The following is a 14962-nucleotide window of genomic DNA, read 5'->3' on the forward strand; positions in this document are numbered from 1 at the left end:
CGGCATGATCTCGGAATCCCAGGATCAAGTCCCACACTGGGCTCCGCGTAGGGAGCCTGCTTCTCCCTCTGCCTGTGTCTCTGCCTCTCTCTGTGTGTCTCTCATGAATAAAATAAAATTTAAAAAATAAAAAACAAATAAAACATGACCCGAAATTTTTTGACTAATATTTATTTTATTTTAAACTAAGTTAATACAACTTAAAAAAAAAAAACAATGCAAATTAAGAAACTTAATATTCTTGGCAATCATATTTTCAAACATCCTGCACTTATCCACAAACACTGAAGACTGAACAAAGTTCTACAATAGTAAAATCCAAATGATTAGAAAATATGGGTTTATAGTACTAATTTTTACTGAGGTTTTACTTTTAAAAAAATTTTTTATGTTTATTCCCTTTCCTTCATAAAACTATATACCACTAACATTACCTAAGGGAAAAACTTAAATCACATGTTAGAGAGTGAACCTCACTACTGATACTTAAACTATATTACGATTTTTTAAAGAATTTACTCACTTCATTTACTAGTTTTAGACATTCAACTCTACCTACACTGTAAATGTTGGATTTCTGTCCTGTGATCTTTTCTCCTCTCACTTATACCTTTTGACCCGAAAATCTATTACTACCATCCCAGAGGTTAAAGAACTTAAGCCACAAATCCAGCTGCCTCCTGGCCATCAAGATCTGACAGAAGCATAATCACCCAAATCCAACTTCACAAATTAAATTCTTCTTTCTTGACAAAACTAAAAATAAAAATCCCATTCCTCCCTCATATCAATTTCCACTTCAGTGAAAGGCACAAGCTAGAAACCTAAGTCTTCTATGAACCTTCTCCCTAATCCCAAATCCAACAAAATCACCAAGTCCCAAATCCAGACCCACTATCATCATTTGCCTGATATTCCTGCCCCTAAAGGGTCTTCAACTACCCTTTAATCTGCCGTCCTCGATACAGCCACAGTGACCTTTTAAAAAAAGGAAATCTGATCATTTCAGTTCCTACTTTATACCTTTCAATAACTTATTTAATATTATAATCACCATCAAAGCTAGTCACTCCATGGAAACTCAGAGGTTCACTGAGAACTTTAGTTATATCCTTTTTTGTAAGGTCCGTACAAAAGAGTCAGGAAATTTAAAATCCTGATAATTACTTAAGACATACTATAACAGCTAATACAGGGACGCCCGGGTGGCTCAGCGGTCAAGTGTCTGCCTTCAGCTCAGGGCGTGATCCCGGGGTCCTTGGATAGAGTCCCACATCGGGCTCCCTGCATGAAGCCTGCCTCTCCCTCAGCCTGTGTCTCTGCCTCTCTCTCTCTCTGTCTCTCTCTCTCTCATGAATAAATAAAAATCTTTAAAAAAAATAAAAATAAAAATAAAATCTAAAAAAAAAAGAGCTAAGATACTTCAAAGAAAAGCATATAGCATTGTTTGTGAAAGCAAAGAATAAAAATAACCTCAAGATCATAAAAAGAGACTACTACCCAGTCCATAAACAAAGCATTTCCATATGTACTGTTGTTGTATGATCTCTAGAATCTATTATTAAGTTGGGGCGGGCGGGTGGGGGGGAGCTACAGAGTGCACAGTTTACAAGTATTAGTGGTGCACTTTAAGGATATAAACATATTTAAGAATGTAGAGGTTCGTAAATGCTAAGAGATATCACAGGAAGGATATTCCCCACATAAAGATGGAAATAGAGGTTGCTCATCAAGAGTGAAAAATGGGTGGTTGGAGGAGATGGGGGAAAGACCAACTTTTTACTGCATACCCTTTTAACCCTCTCAACTTTCGTACTGCGTCTAGTGATCACCTATAATTTCAGTATGATGTTCTCCCTCCTCAGCTTCGCACATACAAAATAAAAATTTTACAAGTGCTCATTACAAAAATATCAGTGTGTGTGTGTGTATGCATACATATATACACACACACACACACACACACACTTCATCCCTACACCAACGTGAAAACCAGGTACTTGATCATTTAGTGCAGCACATTTCCCTCTTGGCAACTCAGGAGTTCAACTTCCCACAAACAGAAATCCTATTAGTCCACTGCTGCTGAGACACACGCCTGTTGGTAGCGAGACCCGGCAAAACACCGCCGGATAACTGGACCTGCTCCTTAGAAAAAGCAAGACAGCGACAGCGACAGCGACAGCAGCAGCAGCAGCAGCAGCAGCAGCAACAACTTATTACTAAGCTAACATTAAAAACCTTCCAAGATTTAGGAAAGCGAAACTTATTTTTCCAGCAAATTCAAAACCAACACGTTAAAAAAACAAACAACAACAACAAAAAAAAATTCCCTGGTATCATTCAAAAAAATAGATGGATAAATTTAAATAAATAAATAAATAAATAAATAAATAAATAAATAAATAAATAAAATAAATCCAAAATGTGTAGAAATCCACAGGGAGGCGAAGTAAACGATGTTACGTGGGGACACGGTCACCTCCCTCAGGGTGAGGGGACCCAAGGCCTGGGGAGGTCCCTACGTGTCCCAGCCCCGCGGGGGGGACGGGGTGAGAAGCGGGCGGTGTGACCTTCCAGCAGCGCGCACAGCCTCCGCCCCGGGCTGCCCTCCCTCCTCAGCCGCCACACTGGACCCACCAGCCCCGCGCGTGTCGGTGGGTCCCCGGGAGCCCCACTGAGGAAGAAGGCACCAGATCAAGCCCACGTCCCCTTCAGGATGTCACGGCAAACCCTCGCGACCAAAGAGAAGAGAAAGAGAAGAGGGTCCGCCCCAGGGAAGGGCCGGGGGGGCGGCGGCGGCGGCGGCGGCGGCGGGGCTGAGGGCAGCACCGCGCGCGCCGCCCGAAGGCCGCGGCGGTGGGCAGGGCGCACGCGGGGCGACCCCGAGCGGAAGGTCCGCAGCCGGGGGGCGCTCGGGGTCGGCCGACGGGAGGCCCCAGCGGAGCCCCGAGCGGCTCCGAGGGGCGTCCGAGGGGCTGCGCCGGGGCGGGCAGGGGGGCCCCGCGGGCCGGCACGGGGTCTGGCCAATCCCGACACGAGGGGTGGGGTCTCCCCGGGACCCGCTCGCGGGGCGTCTCCGCTGGGGCGGGGCGGGGCGGCCCCGCAGGAGCGCAGGAGCGCAGGAGCCCAGGAGCGACTCCGAGACGTGGGCTGGGCCGGGCCGGGCCGGGCCGGGCAGGGCCGCGGGGCGGCCGGGGCGGGTCTTACCTCGGGCTCCGCCGCGGTGGCCGCCACGGCCCCCTCCTCTTCGCCAGGAGCCGCCCCCGCCCGCGGCCGCGAGGTCAGGCCGCCCGCGACGGCGGAGGCTCGAGCCGCCGAGGGTCGCCGCGTTCCGGAGGGTGGGCCCAGCAGCCTCAGGGGCCGGGACGGCAGCCGCCGCGCATCCCCCGCCCTGTCAGAGAGACTCCGCCCGGCCCGGGCAGGCGCATCCCCCGCGCACCCCGCCCGGAGAGCACGCGTCGGGCCGCCGCCGCCTCAGCCGCCGCCGCCGCCTCAGCCGCCTCAGCCGCCTCAGCCGCCGCCTCTCTCAGTCCTTGCGGCGCTCGGCTGCCACCGCCAACCGCCGCCGCGTCCCCGGTCCGCTCGGGCCCGCGCGCCCCCGACCCCGCGCAGGCGGCCCCGCCCCGCGCGACTCGGCTGCAGACGAGCAGGCGCGCGCGCACTCACCTCCCACGCCCCCTCCCGCCCGCCCGAGCCGGCCGCCTGCCGGCCCGGCCCCCGCACGTGACGCCGCCGGAGGGGGCCGCAGGCGCCTGCGCGGCCACGCCCCGTCCGTCCGCCCCGGGCGGCCCCGCCCACACGTCTCTTCCTCACCTTACGGCAGAGCTCGGAACCGCGCCTCAGATTCTCCCTCCACTGGAGAGGAATGTCGCAAGGTCGGGGTAGAAAACTCAGGGTTTGCGACTGTAGCTCTCGCTTTCCGGCCAGCACCGAGGTGCCTGAAGGCTGGTTGGGGTGGTGAGGCCCGAGGCAGGTAAGAAGCCGCCTCCCCTCTTCGGTCGGGTCGGCGGTCTGTCCCAGCAGGGAGCCGCTTCCCGGCCCCCCCCGCCCTCCGGGGACTTAGCGCTCCGTGTCCCCTTCCCCACTGGTGGCGCTGGGCTCTCCACCCCGCCCCCTTTAGCCCCCGCCCCTTCGCGCCCGCCCTCCCCCTCGCGTTTCCCCGCCCCCGACCTCCGTTTCCTAGTCTCGCTTTTCCATTCATTCCTCTCGGGCTTCTCCGAGTGCCCGCTGGTGCTTTAGGCTCCTGGAAGTCAGGAGCAAATCAAACAGTTTCAGCTCCCTGAAGTGCTGTGTCAGCGTGGGAGACGTTGGGAGAGTCCGCAGTAGTAATAAAGTAAATATATAACCAAAAAAAATAAAATAAAATAAGCGTAGGACCCTCTGAACATCCAAGAGGGGCTCCTGATTGGGTGGAAGGACCGGGAGAAACCCTCCCCAGGTGACCGTTGAGTCAGTCCTAACGGGTTAAAAGGCGAGGGTAGTGGTGAGCAGCAGCCGGTCGAGAAAGGGGAGAGGAGATGGAAGCAGAGAGAATGACGAGTGCAGAAGCATATGACAGTATTGGAGTGAGAAGGTAGAATACGAGTGACAAGATAGAGTACCAGTGAAAAGGTAGAGTAGGAATGAAAAGATAGAGTACGAGTGAAAAGTTGGAGTAGGAGTGAGAAAGTAGAGTAGGATTGAAAAGGTAGAGTAGGAGTGAGAAGGTAGAGTAGGATTGAAAAGGTAGAGTAGGAATGAAAAGGTAGAGTAGGAGTGAAAAGGTAGAGTACGAGTGAAAAGTTGGAGTAGGAGTGAGAAAGAGTAGGATTGAAAAGGTAGAGTACGAGTGAAAAGATAGAGTACCAGTGAAAAGGTAGAGTAGGATTGACAAGTTAGAGTACTAGTGAAAAGGTAGAGTAGGAGTGAAAAGGTAGAGTAGGAGTGAAAAGGTAGAGTACGAGTGAAAAGATAGAGTACCAGTGAAAAGGTAGAGTAGGATTGACAAGTTAGAGTACTAGTGAAAAGGTAGAGTAGGAGTGAAAAGGTAGAGTAGGAGTGAAAAGGTAGAGTAGGAGTGAAAAGATAGAGTACCAGTGAAAAGATAGAGTACCAGTGAAAAGGTAGAGTAGGATTGACAAGTTAGAGTACTAGTGAAAAGGTAGAGTACGAGTGAAAAGGTAGAGTACTAGTGAAAAGGTAGAGTAGGAGTGAGAAGGTAGAGTAGGATTGACAAGTTAGAGTACTAGTGAAAAGGTAGAGTAGGAGTGAAAAGGTAGAGTACGAGTGAAAAGGTAGAGTAGGAGTGAAAAGATAGAGTACCAGTGAAAAGATAGAGTACCAGTGAAAAGGTAGAGTAGGATTGACAAGTTAGAGTACTAGTGAAAAGGTAGAGTACGAGTGAAAAGGTAGAGTACTAGTGAAAAGGTAGAGTAGGAGTGAGAAGGTAGAGTAGGATTGACAAGGTAGAGTACTAGTGAAAAGGTAGAGTAGGAGTGAAAAGGTAGAGTAGGAGTGAGAAGGTAGAGTAGGATTGAAAAGGTAGAGTAGGAGTGAAAAGTTAGAGTACGAGTGAAAAGTTGGAGTAGGAGTGAGAAAGAGTAGGATTGAAAAGGTAGAGTACGAGTGAAAAGGTAGAGTAGGATTGACAAGTTAGAGTACTAGTGAAAAGGTAGAGTAGGAGTGAAAAGGTAGAGTAGGATTGACAAGTTAGAGTACTAGTGAAAAGGTAGAGTAGGAGTGAAAAGGTAGAGTACGAGTGAAAAGGTAGAGTAGGAGTGAAAAGATAGAGTACCAGTGAAAAGATAGAGTAGGATTGACGAGTTAGAGTACTAGTGAAAAGGTAGAGTAGGAGTGAAAAGGTAGAGTAGGAGTGAAAAGGTAGAGTAGGAGTGAAAAGTTAGAGTACCAGTGAAAAGTTGGAGTAGGAGTGAGAAAGAGTAGGATTGAAAAGGTAGAGTACGAGTGAAAAGATAGAGTACCAGTGAAAAGGTAGAGTAGGATTGACAAGTTAGAGTACTAGTGAAAAGGTAGAGTACGAGTGAAAAGGTAGAGTAGGAGTGAGAAGGTAGAGTACCAGTGAAAAGATAGAGTACCAGTGAAAAGATAGAGTACCAGTGAAAAGGTAGAGTAGGATTGACGAGTTAGAGTACTAGTGAAAAGGTAGAGTAGGAGTGAAAAGGTAGAGTAGGATTGAAAAGGTAGAGTACGAGTGAAAAGATAGAGTACCAGTGAAAAGGTAGAGTAGGATTGACGAGTTAGAGTACGAGTGAAAAGGTAGAGTAGGAGTGAGAAGGTAGAGTAGGATTGAAAAGGTAGAATACGAGTGAGAAGGTAAAGTAGGATATAGTTGGTCAAGGCCACAGGCATAGATTACCCTTTAAAGAAGCGTCATTTTTGAGGATGAGTGAGGAGGGGCGAGGATGTGGGCCGAGAGAATGTTCTCTTTAAAGATGGGGAGCCTGGGGATCCCTGGGTGGCTCAACGGTTTAGTGCCGCCTTCAGCCCAGGGCGTGACCCTGGAGACCTGGGATCGAGTCCCGCGTCGGGCTCCCTGCATGGAGCCTGCTTCTCCCTCTGCCTGTGTCTCTACCTCTCTCTCACTCTCACTCTGTATGTGTGTGTGTGTGTGTGTGTCTCATTAATACATAAATAAAATATTTAAAAATAAATAAAGATAGGGAGACTTGGGCGTAAAAGTGTACGATGGAACCCAGAGGTGGACAATTCGTGGACGAAGGAGACTAATTTATAGCATCAAGCGCACTCGTGGAACTCCACCTTGTGTGCCTGTTAGGATAACCTGAGAAGTTGGTTTGGGGTTTCTTAAAAAATAAAACCAGTGCTGCTGCTCCAGTTAAACAAATTCGGGGGTTAGAGCCCAGGCATCAGTATTTTTTAAAGCTCCTGAGATGCGCTGTGGTTTGAGAACATCTAGAGGAAAGGATGGGAGGGAGAGAAGGAAGGATGAAAAGAAGGCAGGGAGGGAGGAAGGGAAGTTGGTGACCTTGTCTCTAACATTAAGATGAGAGTCATTCGATGAGAGAGTTGGGGATGGAATGAGAAGCTTGAGCAGAGTGATGGAAGTGTTGGATAACTGCTCTGGGAAATGGGAAAGGCGTCATTTCTGCCTTTGCCTTCAGCAGGTGCCATCCCTCAATCTTAATGATGTCCACCTCAGGGCTCTCCTTCCCTTTCCCCAGCATCCACAGCTAGAGATCCGACCTTTAGTGCTCAATCAAGGGCAACTTTATTTCTGTCCCCAAAAAGAGCCAAGTCAATTTGAGATTCAAAGACTTAATTTTACTCCCCCTAGTATACAGTGCCTTGCCAATTGAGAATCTGTCTTTGTTACTCAGAAATCATTTAAGTTAGGAATGAGATATAAAAACAGTTAAGATACAGCCCTGTTAAGATCTCAAACTAGTAGGGAAAACAGACCTTTTAAAAGAACAATTCACTTGGCAGGCAGAGAGGTCTCTATAAGGCAAAGCCAAAGCCAGTGCATGGCTACTGTCTATTAACTAGGGCTAATCCAGAAACCTGTCTATCTGCCTCCAGATAAGAGAGAGTTACTGTTGTGTGGTATGACTAGGGCTTAATATGGAGAGTAGGGGTGGGGCAGAGATAAAGATGATAAAGTGGGTGTGAACAGATTATGAGGAGCTTTGAATTCCATGCTAAAGTGTTTAGATTATCTACTATAAGCAATTAATAGGTCTTAAAAAAAAAAAAGATGAAAATAAAATAACCTTTTTTTTTTTTTCCCACCATAAACTTCTTTGGCAGCCTGGACAGTGGACCCTATCTCAGAATGTTTTTAAATGCATAAAATAAAATACATAGAAACAAAATCAATTTATTTAAAGTTTTAAAAATATTAAAACAAGTGTTTGATGTAGTTATATGTGTGCTTTATGTATTAAATTACATCTGGCAGTAGGTCTAATTATGTGATTTCAAAATACTGATGAGTGTGAATTATATTTTGAGATACCTGTACAACTTCAGTAGTGACATGAAAATGTCATATTTCTATTGGTGACAAAAAACATAGGGACTGCTAATAGTACTGTGGATTATTGCCTATACTTACTGAAGAAATGCTGAATTTCAGCTAGAGAGTATTAAAAATCAAGATGCAGTTTTTCACTGTCCAAGTTTGTGGCACTTTTCATTCTAGCCACATCCTGGCCCGTGGACCCTAGATTTATAAAAAGCTGACTATGGTTTTGAGCAAGAGCATGACAGATCAGATGTGTGTTTCAGAAGGTCCTGGAAGAGTGTTCACTTCCCAGCCTCCGTGGGAGTAGGGAACTGGCTATTTGATTCTCCTCTTGTACCATAAGGGTAGCAGTCAGTACTGTCACCTAATAATTTGGGCCTGCAGGAGTACTGAGCGTGTAATTATATATGTAGGAGCAGTACTAGAAAATACATTGGAAAAGATACATTGGGGCTCTTTTTGCGGAAATCATTGGATGCCAGGGTGTGATTTGTACTTAATTTGGTAGATAAAGGAGAGATGATAAAATTTTGGGAGTAGAATAATGTAACTAGAGTTCTGTTTGAAAAATTAGTCTACCAGTAATGTGTAGATGAGATTGTCAAAGAGAAGGTAGGAATGAAGAATCTGGACCAATAAATAATTAAAATTTTTTTAACTAAATTTTACTATAAAGTGATCTCTAAAGCATCTGCTAAGTTACTTTTTTCTCAGTATGACTGAGTGGTCTGAAAAAAACATAGATTGGACTAAATCACACACCTTTCAACAGAGATGTGCACACCAGTATGGCAGTCAGTTAGCAGTTTACATGGTCTAGAGGCTAACCCATTCTTTTATATTATAAGTGATAAAGTTAGTATTTCTCATAGGCAATGGCTTTACCACATATATAGGTTCCCAGGTGCTGCTAAGGCCTTCCTTGGTTAAATTCCATCTACACCTGTAAGTCCTATATTTCAACTTCTTAAGGTCAAGATTGCTCTCTCCTTGTCAATCCCTTAAACCTCTTGGAAGAGTAAAATGCATTAGCAAAAAGGAAGTCCTAAAAGCCCAGATAACCCATCTCTTTAGAAACTGATCAGTACCAGACTATGCAAAAGTTACTGTCCAGATTGCAGCAAGTCCCCAACTTGTGTGCATTTTTAAACATATTCAAAAAACTATGGGGTGCAAGTATTACCCAAATAAGTAATGTAAACTTAACTTTCAGAATCAATTTATCTGAGAGACTACCTTCTTCAGCATGACTAGACTATATTGATTTTGTCCATCTTTAGGAGACCATTTGGGTAGTGATATGGTTCAGTACAGACTGAGAATAAAATTTATATATAGAGGTTGAGTTTCATCTGTCTCCTTTTTAAGGGAATGGGGAGATGGGTCTATCTGCAGCAAGAATACTTGTCATTTATAAAGCTTTTTAAGAATCTTTAGTACTTAAAAAAATTTTCTGAAATTTCCTTTCTTTGGCTTCTGATTAAATGGCTATCCCTTCCCCACCTTCATGTGTTATAAAAGCACTAGAACACCATCCTCATACTGAAAAATATTGTCCCAATCACAATTATTATTTTTGAGCATCTAAATTATAGGTTTAAAAACTCGAGGCAAAAAAAAAAAAAAAAAAAAAAACAACTGGAGGCCTCTTCCCTTATGGCCAATGAATAAAAATACTCAGAGTAGTGTGGTAGATTCAGTTCCTTCAAAACAATAGCTTGGGGATTTCTGGCCTTGGTTGGCTCTGATTTTCTCACTAGTATTTGTTGTAGCAACTTGGCACTTTACGTTAGCAGCTAAAATAAATAACTTGCTGGAAATGTTTAGCCCTACTTAATAATATATAATTCAAATTTGGTCAGATAACTCACAAATATTTGTGTTAATTAACATTTAAAGACAAATTGCTAAGACAGAACGTTTTATATGTATAATTGGGTCGCTTCAGATCCTGTTTTCCTAAGAACGCAATACAGTAAAACATAAATGCATTATTTCTTTTATTCATTCATTAAATATATATTGAGCCCCTACTATATGCCAAGCATGTTTTTGAAACCCATTAATTAAGAGTTTATAATAACAACTTACCTCTTATGAAAAAGTGATTTACCAGGCTTTGAAATGTATAGGACAAATAAGATTAAAAGATAATAAGTTTTTCATGCTCTTTCAAACTGTGTTTGCATATAACTACTGAACACAGTGGTTATTTCATGAAATCAGGCAGATTATAACTTTATTTTGATCACACTTTATTAGCTTTAATTTGTTAATGCATATGATGAAATAAAAATCTGTCCATTCCTTTATAAATACTATCTTACTCAGACCTCTCCTTAAACCTATTGGCCTCCACACACACACTTTCTTTACAACCTCAGGCATTTCAAATTTTGCAGTTGTATAAAGTCATTTCTCAGAAAATTCTGAGCAAAACACAGCTTAAGGAAAGACTGGTGTTTATATCAGGTTTATAGTAGGGAAAAAGATTGGTATAATTACAAATGGAACCTTTGAGTTAAAAATGGTAGATTGAGAATAAAATTATATTCATGGTCAATGACACCTTAGCCATTGATAGCCATACCTAGTAATAGCAGTAAATAGAGACTTTTGGTTCTAGAAGAAATCCAAAAAAGTCACCTGATTTAGCTCCCTGACCCAAGGCAGGACCAAATGGAATTTGTGGCATAGAGTTAACAAGCGTCATCATCATACCAAGCGCTTTTTCTACTTTGAGAGCTGAATTCCTCTACTTGTAAAATATTGATGTCAGAGGAATATTATTCAAATTTATAAATAATTTATAAAATTGAGAAATCTTCCTATGTTTATAACAATTTTGTGTTTCAAAATGTATTTTACTTCTGTATCTTGTTCAGGAAAAACATTTGTTAAAGTTTCTCCAGTTTGTCAAGCACTAAAGAAAACAGGGATGATTAAAATCTGATAATCTCTGCCCTCAAGAGGGATATATAAATCTTGATGGTAATTTTTACATTCCACTTTATACAAATCTTTAGATGGTTTAGGCTAGCATTAAAAGGAAACGTTTAATAGGGGAAAATTGAAACCAAAAAAAAAAAGTTTGAACTTCCTTCCTGAAAATATTTCTGCTTATGCTGCCATGAAAAGCACATTTGGTCTTGGATTTGATTCCTTTTGTGAAATCACAAATGGAATCATACATTAGAAGTTGGACATAATCTAATTTTAGTAAACAGATTAATTTTACATCTTTGTGTTTGAAAGTTTATAGGAGAAAGATTAGACTTTCTCTGGTTTTTTTTTTTCCAAAGGACAGAAGTAAGACCACTGAGTTGAAGAAACAGGCATATTTTAGGTCAGTGTAAGAGTGGGAGGTGCACATCTTTTTTTTTTTTTTCCTGAATGGAAATAGCTGTATTTACTGGTTATGTGCTCATTATAAAAAGAGAGTGAAAAAATAAAAGTGTTAAAAGGTAGAAGGAAAAAATTTAAGTATTAATTATCTTTTAAAACAATATTTAAACTGGCTATCATTCTTGATTATTTTTGTGTATATTTTTCTGGTACAAATTTTTATATAAACTTCCTTTTCGTAGCATATCATGAACGTCTATGTCAATAAATTTGTATCTACAACTTTACTGTTTAATGGCTGACAATATCTCATTGTTTGGAAACTTGTTATTTAAATTTACCAGTCCTCTTTTGAACTTTCAGATTGTTTCTTTTTTTTTTTTTCAGTTATAAACATTCCAGTGATGAATATTCTTGTTAAATTTTGTATACATCCTTAATGTTTCCCTGAAGATAAATTTCTGAAAGTGTAATACCTACATGTAGACATTTCTTAAGAATTGGAATGTAATGGTAAATTACCCTTCAAAAAGCTTGCATTTGTTTATACTGCTCTAAACAATGAGAATGCGTATTTTCCCATGGTCTCACAGCAATGCTAGTTATTATCAATTTTCCTCATCTTTGCTGATTCGATAGGTAAAAAATGAAATCTTGATTTAACTTGATTTCCTTTGATTACTAGTAAAGTGTTGAGTAACTTTTTATGTGTTTATTGGCCAGTCACATAAGTGTATTAAGCCCACTTCCTTCTAATATTTTTGTTTTCTTTCTTAACATTTAAATTTTGTTCCACCTGAAGTATAATTTGATATAAGATATGAGTTAGGGGCAGCCTGGGTGGCTCAGCGGTTTAGCCCCGCCTTCAGTCCGGGCCTGAGCCTGGAGACCCAGGATCAAGTCCTGAGTCCGGCTCCCTGCATGGAGCCTGCTTCTCTCTCTGCCTGTGTCTCTGCCTCTCTGTTTCTGTGTCTCTCATGAATAAATAAATAAAATATTAAAAATATGTATATGAGTTAGAGCTCTAACTGCCTTCTTTTATCAAATGTTTAACAGTTTGTCCCAATACCATTTATTAAATAATTCAGCAAGCATATCCCAAACTTCTCTGCATAGATGATAAGGTGTCAATAGATACTCTGTTTAACAAAAAAAAAAAAAAAAAAAAGTGTCCCATGGTAAAATGAGTTTGGGAAAAAATCAGAACAAGAAAAATTACACTTCTTTATTGCAGAACGTCTAGCCTCTAACATGCTTGTATGCCTATGACTCTCTAATAAGGAGTTTTAGTATGCAGCATTTCCCTAACTTAACCATATAACCTTATTTTTTTCTTTCAAGAAATACTTCTGAGGGGATCCCTGGGTGGCTCAGCGGTTTAGCGCCTGCCTTTGGCCCAGGGCGTGATCCTGGAGTCCCGGGATCGAGTCCCACGTCGGGCTCCCAGCATGGAGCCTGCTTCTCCCTCCTCCTGTGTCTCTGCCTCTCTCTCTCTCTCTCTCTCTCTCTCTCTCTCTATGTCTATCATAAATAAATAAATAAATAAATAAATCTTTTTAAAAAAAAAAGAAATACTTCTGAAATCTGTGGAACTGTGCTGTCCAAAATAGTAGCGAATAGCCACATGTAGATATTTAAATTTAAGTTTAAATTAATTAAAATTAAATATTCAGTTCTACCATCACACTAGCCACATTTCAAGTGCTCAGTAGCTACATGTGGCAGATAACTACTGTATTGGACTTTGCCAGTAAGGAACATTTCCATAATCACCAAAAGTACTATTAGCACTCCTTTAGAACATAGTTCATTGGAACTAACATCCAACCTACTGTTTTTTTCCTAATGAACCAGCAGCTTCTTCCCTTACTTATAGCAGCAGGTAATCAGGTTGGCTCCTACTGAATTGTAAATTTTCTCTTTAAGGTAGTTTTTATTACCTTCTATGGAATTACCTTATTTTTTATAACAAATACTCAAGTAATGTACATTTTAAGGATTTTAATATTAATATGAAAAAGTAGTCTCCTTTTGTTAAAATTAAGCCTTTGTTTAGGAAGTGTTCTATACTGTGATTTCAGTATTAGCTTCATTTAGCTACAGAAGTTGGAAGATACATAAACTGTAATTGCAGGGCGTGTGTATACTGACAACACATTAACATCATTGCTACACTCTGAGGTTTAGAGAACAATTTTCTCTGGAGTTAGCATTCACTCTTTTGCCAAAGGTAGAGCACAGAGTCATGCACTTGCTAGATCTGTCCTTTATGATTTTGTGGCTTTATAAAAAAGATAACATGCTTTATTTTCAAGAAATTTCTAAGTCTCATTATACCACCCCAAATAATAGGGAGTAGGGAAGAAACTCCTTTTGAGAACCTGTTGTATGTCAGATGATATGTTGAGTGTTTTCACTCATGTTTTTATTTGGTGTAACAACCCTGTAAGGCAGGTGTTTTTATTACCTCATTTTACAAATGAGGAAAATGAGGCCTAGCAAAAGAATAAATAGCTTGGCCAGAGTCACATAGATAGTAAGTGGCAAAATCAGAGCCTGGACTTTTCAAAGCCTCCTAACCCCAAAACCTAGAAATATATAATTTGTAGGACTTTACAAACAAGACTGTGAGGAGCTTATTGTCTCCCTAGGTTCCAATCTTCCTTACCATCCACCAAGACCAAGTACATAGGTCTTATGTCTGAAGGAATTTATTATTAACAGAGGAGAACAGACAAAACACAAAACCAAAGCAGAACTGGGAATGTTACAGACAACACAAACATCTTAAGAGGACTTATTTATCTTGTTTTCCCTAATCTGTATGTTCTGACTCCTTTTTGTTTCAGTCATCTGACAAACATCTGTACCTTAGCTATGCCAAATACAGTGCTTACTATATAGAAAGGAAATATCCCTAGGATGGTTCTAGATGGTTCTTGGTTCTTTTGATAGGTCCCTTTCTGTCTCCGTTTTCTCTACCCCATTGATAATGGGATCTTCATCCCTGAGTCACCCCAACTAAAACCCATAGACCATTTCCTAATTCTTCTCTATCTGCTGTTCTCTGATCACTTACCTACTGAATCTCAGTCTAAAGTACCTTTTCCTCCTTGCCTCCCCATTTCTACTACCATTTCCCCAGATTTAGGTCATTTCTTCCTATACCTTTACTTTCAATAAAAACCTACTTGATCTCTTCTTCCAATTTCTCTCCCTACCAATTAATCCTATACACCCTGGTTGAATTAGTAAACTTCCTAAAGCACCAGCCTTGCCATAACAGCTTCCCTTTGCCTCAGTATAAATTCCAAGCTCTTTCACCTGGACTTCAGTCTGTTGCCATTTAGCTTCTAATAATCATCTTCTAACCCTCACCTGTACCCTTATTCTTTATTCTAGCCAGACTGGACCTCCCTTCTAAAGGCATTTCCCTTCCTTTCTCTCACCATTTTTTTTTTTTTAAGATTTTATTTATTTATTTGACAGCACACAAGCAGGGGGAGCAGTGGCAGTGAGAGGGAAAAACAGGCTCCCCACTGAGCAGGGAGCCAGACACGGGGCTCCATCCCAGGACCCTGTGATCTATGACCCAAGCCAAAGGCAGATGCCCAACAGCCTGAGCCACCC

At 42.0% G+C, this 14962-nt stretch overlaps 2 protein-coding genes across 21 annotated transcripts in view; one reads left to right on the top strand and one right to left on the bottom strand.

Annotated features, from left to right (window-relative positions):
- MYO9A (myosin IXA) overlaps positions 1–3956 on the bottom strand; it is a 263941-nt gene extending 259985 nt beyond the window's left edge. For 9 of the 10 annotated variants that reach the window (XM_025472279.3, XM_025472280.3, XM_025472282.3 and 6 more), the window contains exon 1: positions 3211–3349. The gene's annotated coding sequence lies outside the window, so the exon portion shown is untranslated. Of the gene's footprint in view, positions 1–3210; positions 3350–3816 lie in introns of those variants that run through there. The other variant, XM_025472276.3, reaches the window with a different exon arrangement.
- The window catches only part of SENP8 (SUMO peptidase family member, NEDD8 specific), a 41264-nt gene continuing 30138 nt past the window's right edge, over positions 3837–14962 (top strand). For 8 of the 11 annotated variants that reach the window (XR_007407449.1, XR_007407448.1, XR_007407451.1 and 5 more), the window contains exon 1: positions 3841–3976. The gene's annotated coding sequence lies outside the window, so the exon portion shown is untranslated. Of the gene's footprint in view, positions 3977–4313; positions 4337–4405; positions 4577–14962 lie in introns of those variants that run through there. The other 3 variants (XM_025472290.3, XM_049104434.1, XM_025472291.3) reach the window with 3 other exon arrangements.

This window comes from Canis lupus, chromosome 30 (assembly GCF_003254725.2).
Source record: "Canis lupus dingo isolate Sandy chromosome 30, ASM325472v2, whole genome shotgun sequence".
Taxonomy (NCBI): Eukaryota; Metazoa; Chordata; class Mammalia; order Carnivora; family Canidae; genus Canis; species Canis lupus.